Here is a 19,665-nt window from a genome sequence, read left to right on the forward strand (position 1 = left end):
CTGTATGGGAGTGCAGGTTTGGGTCCTAGCTGCTCCTCTTCTAATCCAGCTTCCTGATAATGCGCCTGAGAAGGGGACAGATAACGACCCAAGTACTTTAACCCCTGCCATCCATGTAGGAGACCAGATGGAGTTTTTGGTTCCTGGCTTTGGCTTTGCCCAGACCTGGCTTTTTGCATCCATTTGGGAAATTAACCAGAACATGGGAGATTCCCTCTCTCTTTCTCTCTCTTTCTCTCTCTCTCTCTTCCCCCACCCCCTGCCTATTTCTTTGTTGCTCTGCCTTTCAAATAAATAAATAAATCTTTTTTATTTTCTATGTAAGATACCGTGGAATGACAAACAGACAATGGAGGCCTAACATAGATTTAGTGGGGGTGACATGGATAGACATGAAACAGTGCTGATGTGTAAAAAAATACAAATGTAGTTCTAATTTTCACCTTAAACATCCTCAGGATACCAGAATGAAGTCTGTCCAGTGATGCTGGGTCCCTTTAGGTGGCACTTGGCCTGTGCTATATAGGAGCTCAGAGTTCCACATGGTCTACACACCCTGGATGTGATAATGGCAGAGCTGTGTGGCCCTCACTCAGTTTGGCTGTAACCAGTTAAAAGCCCCAGAACACGTGGTCACAAGTTTCAGTTCCAGAATCTCCATGTTCCCTGGAAGTTGCGGGGAATAAGTTGAAAGTAATCATTTTGAATCAAAGCCAAGGGGAATTCTTATAGAGAGGAGCTATCAAGAGTACCAATGTGGGTGCCAAGCCATAATGAGACAGGACTTGGAGAGACTATGGGCAAACCAGTTCTGAGCACTGAGATTGGGGTGAGCTGGAGGGCTTTCTAGGGTCTTGCCCTTGAGTTACTTAACAGAGAGAGGGAAGCAGACTTAAGGGCACTCTACTGGTCAGAGTTCCCCAGAAAATAGAACCAATTTCAGATGTATTCTGGAGAATCCTGATGGATTAGAGTGCTCTTTTTAAAAAAATATTATTTATTTATTTGAAAGAAAGTGTTACTGAGAGAGAAGAAGAGATAGATAGATCAATCGATCAATCTTGCACCTGCTGGCTTACTCCCTAAATGGCCACAATGACCAACCAGGGCTAAGCCTGATCAAAGCTAGGAGCCAGGAGCTTCCTCCTGGTCTTCTACATGGGTTGCAGGGCTCTAAGAACTTGAGCCATTCTCTGATGCTCTCCACCTCCACCCGCAACCAGGCACATTAGCAGGGAGCTGAATCTGAAGTGGAGCAGTTGGGACTCAAACCAAGGTCCACATGGGATGTGGCACTGCAGCCTGTGGTTTAACCTACTGCATCACAGCACTGCCCCCTGGATAGAGTGCTCTTAATGGTTCCTGCCAATATCTATGTCTTCTACTTCTTCATCATCTTCATCATCCTCATCATCTTTCTCTCCCTCTCTTTCTCTCTCCATTTCCATCTCTGTCTCTCTGTCTCTATCTGTATCTCCATTTCTCTTTCACTATTATATCTATCTATCTATCTATCATCCATTCATTCATCTAGTATTTTTATACAAAATGGAGAAGGTTTAAAGGTAGTGGGTCATGCATTTCTGTGGTTGGCAAAACTCAGATCCTTAGGATAAGCTCTAGGCACATGTTGGAGTTAATCTTGCAGCTGAGTCTGCAGGCAGAATTCTCACTTCTTCAGGGGACTTCCATGTTTCCTTAATGCCTTCAACTGAACACATAAGGTCTACCCCGCCCTAGGAAGGGCCACCTGTTTTACTCAAAGGGTGCTGATTTAAATGCTAATCTGATCTAAAAAATACCTTCATAGCAACATCCAGACTGGTGTTTGACCAAATATGTGAGTGCTGTGGTCTGACCAAGTTGACCTAACCTGATCCATCACAGGTGCCATGTAATGGGGACAGGGAGGTGAATGTGAGGTATTTTTCTTGCTTTCAAAGATTTAACAGAAATTGTGCCTTTTACCAGGATAAGCAATGCAACAAACTAAGTGGCATTTGTCTGCCATTATCCCTATAACACTGCTTGGCAGGAAATCCTTCCCTATGCTAATCCCAGCTTGAAAACTCTAGCAGTTCTCATGACTTTCTGGTCACACCTAAAATCTAGTAAGTCTGTGGTTGCTTCACATCACAAACATAGTCTCAATGCAGTAATTACAAAATGTTGAGGCTGAGATATTTATCTAAACCTCATTATTTAGAGAGTGGTCTGGGACCAACATTATTAACCTCACATGTGAGCTTATTGTGTCTTCCTCTGTCTCTCTAACTCTGCCTTTCAGATAAAGGAATACATACATACATACATACATACATACGAAATGCAGAATTAGAACCTATGTTTTGATAAAATCTCCAGGCATTCAGTGTGCACATGCAGGTTTAGGTAGCACTGGTTCTAACTGGAACCCTGATGTTGTGGTAAGTCTTCTTCCCACTCCCTGTTTAGTTAGGTGAAAGGATAAGCCTGTGAGGGTCTTTCCTTTTCCTTTGGACCAGAACTCAGCCATGTGCTATGAGTGGGCTTCTAAGGAGTGGGGTGAGGAGGAGCTAAGAAGGGATGGGATATTTTGTTGATTTATAAGTGAATGGCCATTTTGCTTCTAGGGGCTTTTGTGGATTTTTTGAACTGAGGGTCCCTTTGCTCCCTCCTGTAGGTAATGCTGTTCCCACTGGTTAGCTACTGGCCCCAGTGATATACCCTACAACCATAATCACTATGTTCCCTTGCCTTTTTGACAGGATCCTTTTTTACCATTTGAGATTTACTGAATTTCGTGGAGTTGTTGGCTAATAATTTCCATCAGATTTCTAGAATGTTCAGTCCTTATTTCTTCAAATATGTAGTTTTTCCTTCAAATATTTTGCTGACAACAGAATCCGAGTCTATTGAAATTTGATTTGGGGCTTTGTTGGGGTGGATGTAGAACAGCTCTGCCACAAGGGCAGGGGTGAGCACCTGCAGCCCAAAGGCCACGCTCAGTTTACCATGTTGTTGTTTACTGCCACAAGGCTGGTCCTATGGGCTGCAGAATCAAGCTGGGGGTGGAGGGTGTCCCTCCACTCAGTACCGCTCTTTGCTCCCAAAAGCTGCTCTCGCTGGCATTGCACTGAATGGAAGAAACATGTCCTGAGCCGGTGACTCACCTGAGACATCCACACCCTCCAGGAGGAGGGAAGAAACCCCAGGATCTGGGTGTTGCTGGGACTGAGGAAGAAATTGACCTGGGTGGCCACACCCTCCCACCTTCCAACCTGGCCCACCACCCCTCCCTTTTGGGTGGGTCATTTTTCATCCAAAAGAGTCTCAAGCTGGTGACAGCTGAGCACAAATCATGTCACCTCCCAAGGTAGTTGATCGGACACAAAGCAAACAGGGAGGGGCCAGGTCAGAGTTTATATAAGCACATTTTTCCTTACAGTAAGCTCAGCTTGACATATTTACTCTCCAGTTCTTTTCTGAAAATTTTTTGTTGGCTTCTAAACAGCCCTTTTCCTCAGCAGAGGTCATTCTGAAGTCTTTATTGAGCAGCTCTGCAGTGCCTGTACACAGAGGTCCCTCCAATGCATCTGGTCAGAATTTCAACATTTCCCAAATCTTTGCAACCTCTGAAATCTCCAACTGTCCCACAGCTTCCAAGTGGTTATTCCCTACTAAATCTGAGGGAACCTCATTTTGGATGTTCAGCTTAAGATTGGCCAGAGGAAACCAACCCACATGAAGCTTCCTGCGTTCTGTGTGCTTTCTAGTCTAATGGCTGTGACAAATGTCCCCTGCACTTTGTCCAATTTTATAGTTGTTTATCATAGAAAGGTACATCTGACATCTGTTGCTTCATGAAGGCCAGAACAGAGGTCGAAGGCCCCTTTGTTGTGACCCCAGGCCAACACTCCTGCTCCAGTCTTCATCTGGCCCCTGGGAGACTCACCCCTTGGATGGTCCTTGACGGTGTGTGCAGTTACTTTCAGCAAAACTGCCTTCTGCGTCACTGCAGTGTTCCCAGGCCAGGGTCTCCCAGTAGGTTGGAACACATTCCATGTCCTCTTGGCACTGCTGTTGAAGCAGTTCTGAAGATCTGGAGGGGACCTTTACCAAGGAGAACAGGTGAGTCTCTTCACAATTCTCTTCAAAGAAATCCTTTCTATGAATCCCATCCTTAATGTCCTTTCTCTTGATCTTTTTTAAAAATTTTATTTAAGGTATACAAATTTAAGTATTCGTATATACAGATTTAGGAACATAGTGATATTTTCCACCCTGCCCTCCCTCCTGCTCATGTTCCCACCCTTCTTCCTCCTCCCTCTCCTACTCCCACTCTTAATTTTTACAAAGATCTATTTTCAGTTTACTTTCTACTCATAAGATTAACCCTATACTAGGTAAAGAGTTCAACAAATAGTATGAAGGAAAAAACACTGTTCTTCAACAGTAGAGACAAGGGTTGTAACAATCACTGAATCTCAAAATGTCAATTTCACTCCAACACATCACATTTTAGGTACTATGTTAGTTACCACAGCTCAGGGAAAACATTTGTTATTTATTTTCTTGGGACTGGCTTATTTCACTAAGTATAATGGTTTCACGTTGTATCCATTTTGTTGCAAAAGACAGGATTTCATTTGTTTTGAGTAATATTCCATAGTATTATATAATATATATATATATATATATATATATACTATTATATAGTATATATATAGTATCTATACCATAATTTCTTACTATCTACAGTGTAAATAAGGGCATTTGAGTCTCCAACCCACTTTTTTGAGGGGGGAGAGGAGATTATATTTGGCCAAATACTTCCTTTGGAAGACAGTGTCTAATTTATTTTGGTGTTTCTCCTGAACTTGGCACCCTCTTACTTTCTTTATCAGATTGCCTATTTCTGTTTACTTTTATAGCAGTAGTTTAGAAAGTGTCATTGATAATGTCTCATGCTGACCAGGACATTTTATTGGAATTTATAGATGTCATTGACAAAGCAAATCTGTGAAGCTAATGAAATTTGGGGAATAAAATATTTCAAAATATGGAAGAAAAATGATGGAAGTGGAGAAACGTTAGATCACTCATAGAAGCCTTTGGTCAGAGATCATGTCAAAATGTAAGATCAAGAGAATAAACACTCCTAAATTCTGTCACTTGTATTATTGAATTAAAAGATGTTGGAACAGATTCAGAATATGCAACACAATATCGAATAACAGAGTAAGAGAACAGATGCTACATGATTTCAAGACTTGCCATAAAGCTAGAGTAATCAAAATAGTGTGATATTTATTGAAAGAATAGCAAAACAGGAAACAGAAGGGAAAGCCCAGAAGTAGGCCCATGCAAATAAAATTAACAGATCTTTGATAAAATATAAAGCAATGGTGTCAGAACAACTGGACATCCACATGTCAGAAAGATGAATCTCAGCACTGACTTAACACCTTTCACAAAAATTGACCCAAATGGATCATAGAATTAAATGGATCATAGAATTAATTTAAATGCAAAATTATGAGACTCCTAAAAAATAACATAGGAGAAAATTTAGATGGTCTTGTACTTGGCAACACTTTTTAGATACAACACCAAAGGTATAATCCAAGAAAGAATAAATGAGTAAGTTGGATTTTATTAAAATTAAAGAAGCTTCTGGTCTGCAAACATGCTGTGAAGAGAATAAAACCACAAGATATTGGTGGAAAATTGTTTAAAAAGATATTTAATAAAAGATTGATAAGTAAAATATAAAAAGAGTTTCTAAAACTCAATAACAGGGAGCTGGAGCTGTAGTGTCATAGGTTAAGCCTCTGCCTGGGTTGCTGGCCTCCCATATGTTTGCAGGTTTGAGTCCCAGCTGCTCTACTGCTGATACAGCTTCCTGCTAATGTGCCTGGGAAAGCAGTGGAAGATGGCCCAGGTCCCTGAGTTGCTGTACCCATGTGGGAGACCTGGAAGAAGATCCTGGCTCTTGTCTTTAGATTGGTCCAGATCTGGCCAATTTGGCCATTTGAGGAGTGAGCCAAAGGATGGAAGACCTCCCTCTCTGTCTATAACTCTGCCTCTCAAATAAATAAATAAATATGTGAAATCCTAGATAACAAAAAACAATTAAAAAAGGGAAAAGAGATGAATAGATACCTTTCCAAATAATATACATAAATGACAAATAAGCAAATGACAGCATATTCAATATCTTATGTCTTAGAAAATTACAAGTTATGACCACTGTGTACCTGTTAGAATTACTAAAATCCAAAACATCAACAATAAATGCTGGTGATGATGTGAAGTGACCATAACTCTCACTCATTGCTAGCAGGAATGCAAAAATGCATTTTGGAAGACAGTTGGATATTGCCTCAAAAAGTAAGCATACTGTTAGCATATAATTCAACAATTGTATTCCTTGGTAATAACTGAAATAAGTTGAAAACTTATGTCTGTACAAAATCTTGCATACAAGTGTTTATAGTAGCTTTCTCATTATTTCCAAAACTTGGAAGCAATCAAGATGTGTTTTAACTGGTGAATGGATTTTAAAATGCTGGTATATTCCTGCAGTGGAATATTATTCATCAGTAAAATAAATGAATGATCAAGTGATGAAAAGACATGCAAGAACCTGAAAGGCATATCACTATGTAAAAAAAGTAAGTCTGAAAGATTACATATTGTATAATTTCAATTTAAGACATTCTGGGAAAGACAAAACTATTGCGACTGTATAAAGATCCACAGTCTGGGGGAAGGAAGAGATAAATGGGAGGAGTACATCTATATTAATGGAAGTAAAAGTATTCTGTGTGATATTGTACTGGAGAACACGAAGATACTTCAAAAAGTTCATTGAAATTGGAATTAAAAGATACATTTACTTTGGTGCAAAGAATGGAAATACATGCATAGTTTTCTCATAGTATGTATGGACTGCACTAAAATAAACATTGTTTAATGATACTTTTCAAGAACTTTTGGAAGTACTCTTGTACATACCACTAAAACCCAGTGTAAGCTATAGAATTTAGTTCATAATAGCATATTTAGTTAATTAGTAAATATTAAGTTAATAATAATAATGAGTTATCAATTGTAACTAATGTACCATGATAATGAAAAATGTTAACAATAGATGACACCAGTAGGAGAGATCCAAGGGGGTACACAGGAGCTCTGGTGACTATTTTTACAAATCTAAAACTTTCAAAAAAGTAAGTACTATTAATTTTTTAAAGGTTGTTGAGAAGACAGTGAGGTAGAGCTTCCTTATGTGGATTTCAAAAAATGAAATGAAAGTCTATTATTTTTCAGATGTTCTTGAACATGTTTTGTTTTAATTTCTGTTGTTTTTAGTACTTGTGGTATTTGGAAGTTCTTCAGAGTTTGTAAGTGGTCTTTCCCTACCACTCTAATTGCACAAACACTGAGCCTCCAAGCCCATCTTGTAGTGACTCAGAAAATTTGCTGTTTTCCTAAGAACATTCACATCCACACCCTTAATGGCTGTAGGAGCACGGTGTTTCCTCATGGTAAGAAATAATACCAGACCAGTTACTGAGTCAGGGTGCATTGCTGGGTCGTAGAAAGGGTATAGTGCATAAAATGGGAAGCAATCACAGACTCTCTGCTCAGGTCACTCTTCCAGGTGAACGTACTGTAAATTTAAGACAAAGTGAAAAAAAAATCATCATCGGGGCAGCAGTACGGTGAGAACTTCGTCTACGTCCTTATCCAAGAGTCTAGTTTTTTTCTCTTTACTGATACTAGATTTGTCTTTTTAATTTTTTCTTAGCATCTTTCAGGAACCAAGTGGAATAGTAGAAATGAAGACTTAGAGACTACTCTCTGGAGGAAAAACCCAAAACTTCTGCAGTTGAGGAATCTGGTTCCTTCCCCACGTGTTGTCCCTGGATTAACAAGGCAACTATTTGCCTGGTCTAACCACCCTCGCCCTGGCCCACTCCTGCTGTCCTGGTGCAATAATCAACACCGTCCTATTTCACTCTTGGAAGTGTCCTGATTTGGATGAGGAATTATACAGTCATCCTATCTGAACACTACCAGATGGTATGCCATGGTCTGAGGCTACCCTATCTCTGGACAACTGACTAGCAAAGGCTGCAAAATGAAGACTGGTAGTATGAGGCTCTAGTCATCCTGATAATTGATGCCAACTTTTCTCCTGTTCCTTTCATTCTCAGATTTCTGAGAGTACCTTCTGTCTTCTTCCTCTGAGGCTCAGGCTCCCAAAGGAAGTGCCCCCTTTTTATCCTTGCCATTGGTGGAGTTGTTTCTTCTTGTGTCAATAGAGAAAGCAAAGATCAATGTGGTTCCCAGTTCAACCTCAAGAAGACTCAAAAGTGCAATACCATATTCACTGCCTCACAGTGAAAAATTTTAAAAGATCATGGTGATTTCATAATTCCATGATACTCTGATTTTTAACAAATATTTCTTCAGCACCTGCTAAGTTTCAGACACCATGTTGAGTTATATATACATTGACTAACACAGAGCACCAGTCCTTGCCTTCATAAACTTATGTCTTAGCGGAGAAGATAGACTTTAGAACAGCAGTGATAACTGGGTGACAGATATTGTAGATTATTAGGGAAAGTGTTGTCTTAGTAGACAGTCCATTAAACCATCTCAGGGAGTGAAGTTCTCCTCTGAGGAAAGTTACTTGGGCTTGCAAGTGGTCATATGTAAGACAGGAAAGGAATATTATACCCTCATGACCTAAGTCACAGAGGAGCATTTTCCATGCTATTAATCACATTGGCAGAACCAAAATCATTTAATGATGTAGATAAAAATACTTGTTCATGATTTACTTTGGTTATATGTAGATAGCATCTCTGACAATGTGGGTGTTACAGTGACAGGCACCATTGGGTGCTTAATTGGGTGATGGAATTGTCCAGTAATGTGGACATGAGTCAGAGTCATCTGCTGCAGTCATGACTTGGTCACAACAAAAATTCCCATCTGGTCCCCAATCATCTTGGCCCAACAATATTAAAAAGTCCTTTCTGTAAGGAGTAATGAGGCTACTGAGATAGCATTACCTGTCTGGGATATGGCAGGGTTTCCGGATGCTACCTGTAAGACACAGATTTATTTTTGTGACTATTGCTTTCTGCTCCTTTGTACCTTGAATGACCTATCTCCAAGACCACATCATGCTAATACTCTGTGTCTGGATTAGATCTCACAGACAATTGTGGGTCCTTCAGAATTCAACTGCTCCCTGCTGTTGTCTTCCCAGACTCTCTCGAGGATTCATCTTCTTCCCTTCATGATGCTTAGTTCAGTGTGGAATTTACTCCTGTACCCCCTGGTTCTTGCGGGGCAGTGGTGAAGCCTGGGTGACTTCACCAACAGTTCCATGAAGATACCACCTCTTCCTGGAGCCACATCTAGAACCACATGAGACCATGTCTCCCTGCATTCCTGGATCTGCTGCTACAGTCCACAGGGACTGAGGATCTGATGTGGGCAGGTATTTCTGTGTTCTCAGTGGAATCTGGGGTGACTCTCGCCACCTGCTGGCTTTATCTCACTTTATGGCTCCTTCCTCCTATTCTTGCTCAGAAACCATGACAAGAATATCTGAACTGTTCCATGGATTCTTTTCATCCTGAAGACTCATGACCTGAGCACACAGGTGGGCTGCTGGCACAATGATCCCCTCATCTTTGAGCCTAGGCCATTCTCTTTGGGAGATGGAACCTATGACTTTCACAGAGTTACACTTTCTTGCCCATCATACAGACACATCCTCTCTGTCTCAGCTGCTGTGTCTGATAATACCCCACCGGTCTTTGTGCTGGGAGGTTCTCTCTGACTTCACTCTGATCCCCTAATTTCGCAAGGGCCAAGATTTCCACAACCCGGAAAACATCCAAATTGCCTGGAAGATGTGAGGTTCTCCTGGTGGCAAACACCCACTCTCTATAATTGTTTTTCTTTTAAATGAAACCTCCTACCCTTCACGGAAGCTTGTGGAATTTCCCTTCCATTCTTTCCCCACACAGAGAGAAGCATCCCATTCCCAGTTTCCTTCAAAGAAATACTCATTCTCTGCCTCCACAATCAAATCCTCAGCATCCTCTCCAGTACCTTGGAAACAGAGCGTGAGCTCACTGTCACCAGACCAGGCTCACAGACTCTAGGTCTACCTTGAGTGGAAGCCCTGGAAGCTCTCTTTACAGATGATAAAGAATTTTTATCCGCTGCTATCTCTTTGGACCATCAGTCCAACTCAGCTGTGGAAAAAGTCCCATTCAACACCTTCACATAAATATTTTGTTATAGGATGAACTTGGATTTGTTTGGAGGAGATCTAGGGAAGGCTTGCTCTGAAGGCAAGTAAGTGGTATGTATGGTTTAAGTGATCTCTGAGAAGTGGTGAGCTTGTAACATACCCGAACACCTGCCATACTTTGGGATGGCCCCTCTGAGGATCTTTGTCTCCTCCCTATGTGAACAGTTCCAGGAGAAAGGGACCTAAGCTAGAGGACTGGCCAGAGCACTGTTGGGCTGCAGTGTAAGCTGATGACAGCAGCAGCTATACCTTTAGCTCCAGAGCCAGTGGATCTCAAGGGAATTATAACTCTACCAGTCCTTTTGTAAATGGGCTTCTAAGATTCTGCCACTTGCCTTGTGCCACTTAAGATTTTAATTATTTCCAAGGGTGAAGAAAGCAAAGAAAAATAGGTTCCCAAACATATATAAATAATCAATATTGCGTTAAAATATCCTAAGAGCTATATAAGAGACTCAGATATAATAATGATAACAACTTGATGTTTATTGAGATATTACTCTATGCCTGGCTTATATCTAAGTGTTTTATAGTCATTTTTTTCTGCAAAATAATTAAAAAACTTAGGTGACATGATCAAGCCCATTTTCAAGTTTAGAAATGTAGGCATAGAGATTAGGATTAGAATACATTTACTTCACCTAGTAAGTGGAGGAGTCAGATTCTAAATTCAGATCTGGTCTCTGTTGCTATTGCTGCAAATAAAATTATCCAAAACTTCCATGACTTAAGACAGTACCATTTTGTGAAGAGCTTGGTTCAGAGGTTCTGGCTCACAAGATCCTATGCAAGTTCAGTCAGACGATTCTGGAGCTGTAAGAGCGAGGACAGAGGGATCTGAGAAGTGGGGGGCTGGCTGTGTCACTCTCTTCATGAAGTCTCAGGGCTTCTCCATCTGCTCTCTCCTCATAGACTCTTCCAGCCTTTCTCATAGCCTGGCAGCTTCCAGGCACTGGATTTTGTAAATGGTAACATGGGGTTCAGCTGACAAGACAGATAATTCAGTGCCTTAAATGGCCTACTCTCAGAAGTTTTGCAGCCTAATTCCACTGCATGCCATTAGTTACAAATAAATTCCCAGCCTGCTCAAGTTCAAAGGGAATTAGCCCCTACCACTTAAGGACAAGTGGCAGAATTCTAGAAGATCACATAGAATGGGAATTATTGTTATGAACATGTTTGTAAAATAAAATCTACTGCATATCTGTTGAGTCCAGAGCCTGGGATCATGACCACACACCTACATTGCTTCCCTGAAGTGGTGCTAGGATTTCAGCCACACACCGGACTTTGTAGCTTTGATAGAACAATATATATATATATATATATATATATATATAGTGAAACAAGTGATTGATTGGCTATGTAATGAAAAGTCGTTCATCCTGAGCACTTTTGAAAATACTTTATGTAATATTGACATGTCAGAAAAAAATTGGCAAATTCATGCTTCTTATTTCGGGATCTGAATGATACAGTCAAGGAGGGCATCTGAATTCAGATGCAGAGAGGTGTTTGTCCGGAAAGGCTTTGTGGAGGTGTTGGGACTTTAGATGGTTTTGAAGTAATGGGTAGGACTATGAGATCAAATGGCAGCAAGATATCAGGGAATGAGGGGATGTTTATATCTGATTCAAGTGGAGTATTGCTACAGGAAGCAGAAGGAGAGGCTAGAGAAATAGGTATAGCATACTTTATTGTATGTCTGCGATGGACCCTACTTTGGGATTATCTGATCTAATATCTTTTTTAAAAATTATTTTTGACAGAGTGGACAGTGAGAGAAAGAGAGAGAGAAAGGTCTTCCTTTGCCGTTGGTTCACCCTCCAATGGCCGCTGTGGCCAGTGCATCGCGCTGATCTGAAGCCAGGAGCCAGATGCTTCTCCTGGTCTCCCATGCGGGTACAGGGCCCAAGCACTTGGGCCATCCTCCACTGCACTCTGGGGCCACAGCAGAGAGCTGGCCTGGAAGAGGGGCAACCGGGACAGAATCTGGCGCCCTGACTGGGACTAGAACCCGGTGTGCCGGCGCCGCAAGGCAGAGGATTAGCCTAGTGAGCCGCGGCGCCGGCCTCTGATCTAATATCTTTATTTAGACACAGGTCACCTAACCTCACACCCCCACACCGCTATGATGAGAGATCTGTCCAATATCACTTAGGAAGTTAGTGATATAGTGGTGCTGAAATTCTAGAGTTCTTATTTTCTTACATTTGGTAGACAAAGACTAGATTGTGTACTCACTTGAATTCCAAACCTAGACACCTGGACCTTATTTGAAAACAGTAGGAAACAGCTGACATTTTTGATTAAGGAAGTTACCATGTTTAATTCACACATGCTAACAGTCAGCCTAAAATCCTGGGAAAGTTTTGAGCAGTTTCTATTGAACTGTGGGTGGCATTTCACAGTTCCGTCACTAGATGGCAGAGTTAGTTGCAGGAGGGAGAAAAGTGTGAAGTAGATGTATGGGATTTAATTTGTTTCTCTAGTCTTCCTAGTAAAACAGTTCATGACTATTCAAACCAGGTGTTATAAATCTCTGCTAAATGTATCCTCATTAAAGTTTCTTTCAGTATGAATCTAACCTCTTTTCCTCTTTATTTGTTCAACATGTACCAAATCTGTCAAAGGAGTTAACGCTCAGTGAGCAGAAGTTCATTGCCTCATTCACCTCCACATCTCAAACGGTATCTGGCTGACAGGGGGACTCAGAATAGTTGAGCTTTTATTTCCTTTTTTTCATGTTTGAAACACTTTATTTAAAAAACCTGTTTATTTAGAAGAATTTTAGTTTTACAGAAAAGTAGCAAAGTACAAGCAGTTCTGTTATATCTCCTACTCCATTTCTTATAATATTAACATCTTAAATTACCATGGTACGAATATTCAGAGTAAGAAGTGGTATCAGTACTATCTTAATAATTAAGCTAAAAACATTTCTGAATTTCTCCTCCTTTCCCACTTGATGACCTATTCTGTTTTGAGATCTTTCCCAGAACTAGTTATCATTTCTTCTTTGTGTCTTTTCCTCTGTAACAGTTCCTTGGTCTTTTGTTTTGTGTTGTGAGCAGTTTTAAAGACTACCGAGCCGTTATTTTACAGATTGTCCATGAATTTGGATGTGTCTGCTGTTTTCTTCCAATGGGAATGAAGTTAGGCAATTTTGGCAAAACAAAAGAAACACCCAGATAAATGATGCTGTGTCTTTCCCAAGGTGTTTATGATGTTGCTGGTGCTGTACACCTTGACCATTTGGTTAATTTGAAGATTAATAGGTTTCTGTACTGTTGAGTTACTTTCCTTCCACTTTGCATATAATAAGTGCCTGTGAGAAGATTCTTTGAGGAAATGGAAATCCTACTTCTCCTCAAACTTTTTCTCCCAAACTTTGGAATTGTTTTTGTTCTATAATTATACTCTTTTACCCATGTAGCCAAATTGCTATTCCGCAGGCCTTTTTTTATTCTTATGCTCATATGAACAGTAATACTTCCACTGGAGTTAGTGTAAGAGAAAATGAAGTGAGCATATACTGTACACCTGCTCCCTGGTGACTAGTTCTAGATAAAGCTCTTTTTTATTTATTGAAGTGCAATCATTTTATCCAATAAAATTTTTTCTTTACTGAAGTATAACATTTTTTTTTCCTGTTAAACCTCTCTGGATCTCTGGTCTGATATTTCTTGCTATGCCTAAAAAATTTCGTAAGCAAATTCCATCTTAATGGAATAGATTGTTCCTCTCAAATTTTTTGAAAGCATAAAGAGACATTGCATATACAAAAGTTTACACAGTTGTAAAAACATTAGAAAACATAAATAATCACAAACAAAAATTTCTAATTGATAATTTAATTATCATCTCAATCCTACCACTCGATAAAATCATACTTTTTTTCTTGCAATCATATATACACATATAAGTCAATTTATTTTTAAAAAGATGTTATTGCAAATACCATATTAAATATTTTTGCATTTAATATGATTTCATTTTTAAACAATAGAGTGTGCTTTGTGAGAACACCTTTTAAAATTTATTTGTTTTTGTATTTTAGGTGCAGAGGAGGGGAAGGAGAGAGATAAAGGAGACAGAGAGAGAGAGAGAGAGAGGGAGAGGCAGGGTGGTCTTACGCTTTGGTTCATTCTCAACGCTCCCATTGGCTGAGACTGGGCTGGGCTGAAGCCAGGAGCAGAGATCTCAATCTCGGTCTCCCACATAGGTGGCAGGAACTCAATTCCTTGAGCCATCACCACTGCCTCCCAGGGTCTGCATTACCAGGAAAGCAGTCAGGAGCTGGCAGCAAATATCAGACTCAGGTGGTCCAATGTGAGTGTGGGTGCCTTAAGGAACATCTTAACCACTAAGCTAAATGCCTGCCCTTACTCAATGAATTTTGGACATATATTTGTGTGAGTAAGAATTCTCTACATGCTAAATCTTAGGAACTATACTATGTTCATACACAGGATTTATATAATTAAGTCCTTATTATATATTTATCAATTGCTTTAAAAATTTTAAATGGAATGAAGAGCATTTTGAGAAAACATTTGAGGGAGACTTCTCCCCTGGACTCCCCATATCCACTGTGTAGGCACACGGCCTTCTTGGGAGAAGAGGATCTCAAGAGATACTGGACTCACAGTGGTGACAGCAGCTGTGAAAGTCAAACCTTTGCTTGCACATACCAAATTTGAAAGAGAACATACTCTTTAAGTTTCCCATATTTGGCCCTAAATATATAGGGACAAACTGTGAGAGAAGCAGAGCATGCAGTTAATTCGATATATATGTATATAAGCACATTTCTATTGAGAACTGAAATAGCTCAACTATGTCAGTCTTAAGATTAGCTTTAGAAGATACTACCAGTGGCACAGCGGGTTAACACCCTGGCCTGAAGCACCGGCATCCCACATGGGTGCTGGTTTTTGTCCTGGCTGCTCCTCTTCAGATCCAGGTCTCTGCTATGGCCTGGGAAAGCAGTAGAAGATGGCCCAAGTCCTTGGGCCCCTGCACCTGTGTGGGAGACCCAGAATAAGCTCCTGGCTCCTGCCTTGCTTTGGCAAAGCTCTGGCCATTGGGGCCAATTGGGGAGTGAACCATTGGATGGAAGACCTTTCTCTCTCTCTCTCTCTCTCTCTCTCTCTCTCTCTCTCTCCCTCTCCCCTCTCTGTATAACTCTTTCTTTTCTTTTCTTTTTTTTGACAGGCAGAGTGGAAAGTGAGAGAGAGACAGAGAGAAAGGTCTTCCTTTACCGTAGGTTTAACCCCCAATGGCCGCTGCAGCTGGTGCACTGTAGCCGGCGCACTGCGCTGATCCAAAGCCAGGAGCCAGGTGCTTCTCTTGGTCTCCCATGTGGGTGCAGGGCCTAAGGACTTGGGCCATCCTCCTCTGCACTTCCGGGCCACAGCAGAAAGCTGGCCTGGAAGAGGGGCAACTGGGACAGAATCCGGCTCCCCGACCGGGACTAGAACCCGGTGTGCTGGCGCTGCAAGGCGGAGGATTAGCCTATTGAGCCACAGTGCTGGCCTGACTTTCAAATAAATAAATAAATCTTAAAAAAAAGAAGATACTACCAAAGAGTATTCCAAATTGGTTCCAGTTGCTCTGTAACATCAACAACACTTGATAATGTCAGCTTTATATTAAAAATAGTCATTCTAGTGGGTTTGCAATGGTACATTATTGTGTTTTTAATTTGCATTTCTTTGGTGATTAAAGATGCTGAGACTCTTCATTTGCTGTTGGACGTTTGAATTTCTTCTTTTGTGATTTTCCTGTTTGACATTTTGGTACTGGGTTCTCGTTCCTTTTATTATTGATTTGTGGAAGTAATTTTTGTGCTCTGGATAATAGATCTTTGTCAGAAATATTTATTGTAAATATCTTCTGCAAGTCTGTGGCTTGTCTTCTTGCTCTTTTAAAAGGAGTCTTTTTGATGATCAGAAGTTTTTTAACTTTAATGCAGTCAGTCTATCAATATTTCCTTTATAGCTAATGCTTTTTGTGATCAATTCCACATATTTTTGTCTAAGTAAGGTTGATGCAGATATTCCCTTTGTTATCTTTTAGATAAAAATCTTCTGCTGTTAGATGTATAATCCATCTGCACTTTATTTGTGTGAATGCTGTTGAAAATGGATTAAACTTCATTTGTCTTTTAAAAAGTTACTGCTATCTAATTGATCCAGACCACCAATTGAAAAGACTCTCTATTTCCCCTGTTTCACTTTATGATGACTTTGATTTAAAGCAATGTAAAATAGACTGGTCTGTTTTTGATCTGTCTATTCTGTTCCTTTTGTCTATTTGTCTATCCTTGTCTATTTGTCTATTATTGTTATCACTGTCTTAATTATTGTGGCTTTATAGTTTGATATCTGCTAGTGTAAAGCTCTAAAGTCATTGTTATGCTTCAAGGTTACCTTCATTATTCTTGGGCTTATTTTTTTAAATAAATTTTAGAATCAGCTTGCCAATTTGCAAACATGTGCACACACAAATATGCTGAATTTTTATTGAAGGAGCAGAAAATAATTGATGGAAAAATTTTGGAGAATTGACAGATTTACAATGTTGAGGGTTACACTTCATAGATGTAATATAGTCTGCTATTTAAATGTCCCTCAATTACAACTTCAATGTTGTCTGAAAATACATACTTTGATTTTATCAATATTTATAATTGAAATATTTACAATTTGCTAATTTGGTGATGCAGATGGAAATTCACAGTCATAGGTGAGCCTGGTAGGGAGAACTGATTTCTGTACAATCATTTTTTTTTTTTGACAGGCAGATTTAGACAGTGAGAGAGAGAAACAGAGAGAAAGGTCTTCCTTCTGTTGGTTCACCCCCTAAATGGCCTCTACGGCCAGCGCACTGCGCTGATCCGAAGCCAGGAGCCAGGTGCTTCCTCCTGGTCTCCCATGCGGGTGCAGGGCCCAAGCACGTGGGCCATCCTCCACTGCCTTCCTGGGCCACAGCAGAGAGCTGGACTGGAAGGGGAACAACTGGGACAGAATCCGGCGCCCCAACCGGGACTAGAACCCCGGGTGCTGGCACCGCAGGCAGAGGATTAGCCTAGTGAGCCGCGGAGCCGACCCATGTACAATCACTTTTCTCTGTCTTGGTTTCCTGGTGATTGTTGTTTTGCAAAGCCTGGAGCTAGGTGCAGAATCCTCTGAGGCCACACATCCAATCCATTTTTGACTGCTGTATTCACTAAATTATTGTAAAGCCTCCTTGGGAACTTACACTTTAAAAATCTTGGCAGTCTAATGGTTAATTGCCCATAGTCCACATTCAAGTACATAGGTTTGATTCCCAGTCCTGGCTCCAGTTCCAGCTTCCTGTTAATGCAGATTTGGGAGGCAGCTGTTAGGACTCAAGTCCTTGAGTTCCTGCCACTTGTGTGGGATACTGAGCAGCACTCAGGCTCCTGAGTCTGACTGTGTTTGTTGTGGGCATTTGGGGAATGAACCAATGGATGGGAGCTCCCTGTCTGTATTTGTATTTGTTCGCCTCCTACACACACACACACACACACACACACCCTTGCCACTGATCTATTTCTTGGTGTAGTTTGTAGTTCCCCTGGTTTTCAAGGCCACTTTTGTCAGTCAGTTACTCACTATAAAGATGTGTGTTGCATCTTAGGGAATCCTCCTTCAGGGGCTTTCTAGTCTCCAATCTGTTTGAACTTCTAGGTTCCGCTGTCACTCTGCCCTGGAATTCCATCAGTCTGCAGCAAGAATAAACCAGTAATTGTACTTGGGTATATTTGATTCTAAGAACTTTTTAAATACTTATTTAATAAATATAAATTTCAAAAGTACAACTTTTGGATTATAGCGGTTTTCCCCCCATAACCACTCTCCCACCTGCAAACCATCCCATCTCTTACTCCCTCTCCCATCTCATTCCTCATTAAGATTCATTTTTTAAATTCAAGTTAGTATATACTAAGTAAAGATTTCAACAGTTTACACCCACACAGACACACATAGTATAAAGTACTGTTTGAATACTAGCTTTATCGTTAATTATTCTAAGAACTTTTTGAAAAAAATTCTAGACTGTATATTTGACTAACTAGTTAGTGTTTTTTAATTTCAAAGCAAGAGAGACATATTAAGTGACAAATCATATAGTAGAAATGAAGTATGGGAAGTCTGTGCATGTGGGATCAAAATGCAAGATGTAACCATCCCCAAGTTTCAATGTGGAGACTGATGTGCCTGGTTTTATTTCCTAATCTAGCTTCCTTGTTTGGAAGAGTGTTTTGTGTTTGAATATGTAGACTGAGAAATATCTGCTCTAGGTTGCTATGGTAGACAGAAGAATGACTCCCCAACATATCCATATCCTCATCCATGGAACCTGTAAAAATGCAACTGGCATCCTACAGGAATACTGTAGATGTAATGATTTAAGGATTTTGAAATGAGAGCATAACATGGGTAATGTGACTGACAACATGATGCAAAGGGGTTTTTATAAGAGTAATAGGGGTTAGGGGAGCAGCAAGATACATTCCAGCACAAAACTCTGCTCACTAGTAAAATTCGGTGATTACAAAATCTGTAGTTTTGTTTTGGTATGTCTTTTGGAAAATGTAGCCCCAATTGTCATATTCCTTTCTGTTTATTAACCTATAAAATATCCTTAAATCTTAATAGTCATCTGATACAGAGTTCTAGGAGGCAAAGTCAGTTATGCTGTGGGTGGGGAGAATCTCTCTGATATTTGGACAAAGACGAGAATGATAAGAAGATCCCAAGCATGATAAGATAAAAGAGAAGAGTCAGCAGAAAAGCACAATACAAAATGAAATCACTGAGACCAGCTGGTCCGTCTGGTGGTCAGTCAGGACACGGAGGAAGTAGGCGTGATCAAACCCCACAAGTTCCAATAGGCCATGCAAGGAGTTTACTCTAAGACCAGAATGGGAGCCATCGGAGAGTTGGAAGCAAGGGAATCATGTGACCAGATTTACATGTTAACATTTTCACTCTGGGAGAAATCCAAGATGGCGGAATAGGAAGGGAGCACATTGATATTCTTCGGCAAGACATAGGTTAATAAAAGTGGAGATACTGCAGGGTCAAGGAAGAGTAGGGGAAGAAACAGCAGAGGAAACTCTTCCGGAACTAGTGATTCACAGTGGACCTGCATGGAGAGCGTGGGAGCCCAAGTTCGGGACACCAGCGGCAGACTCAACGCACCAGCGCTGGAACGCAAGGTGAGCTGAACCTCAATAGCCCGAGACACCAGCGGGCAAGTGGAAAGAGGAGACTAGAGGGAACGAGGCTTGAAACTCCGTG

This window comes from Lepus europaeus, chromosome 9 (assembly GCF_033115175.1).
Source record: "Lepus europaeus isolate LE1 chromosome 9, mLepTim1.pri, whole genome shotgun sequence".
NCBI lineage: Eukaryota > Metazoa > Chordata > Mammalia > Lagomorpha > Leporidae > Lepus > Lepus europaeus.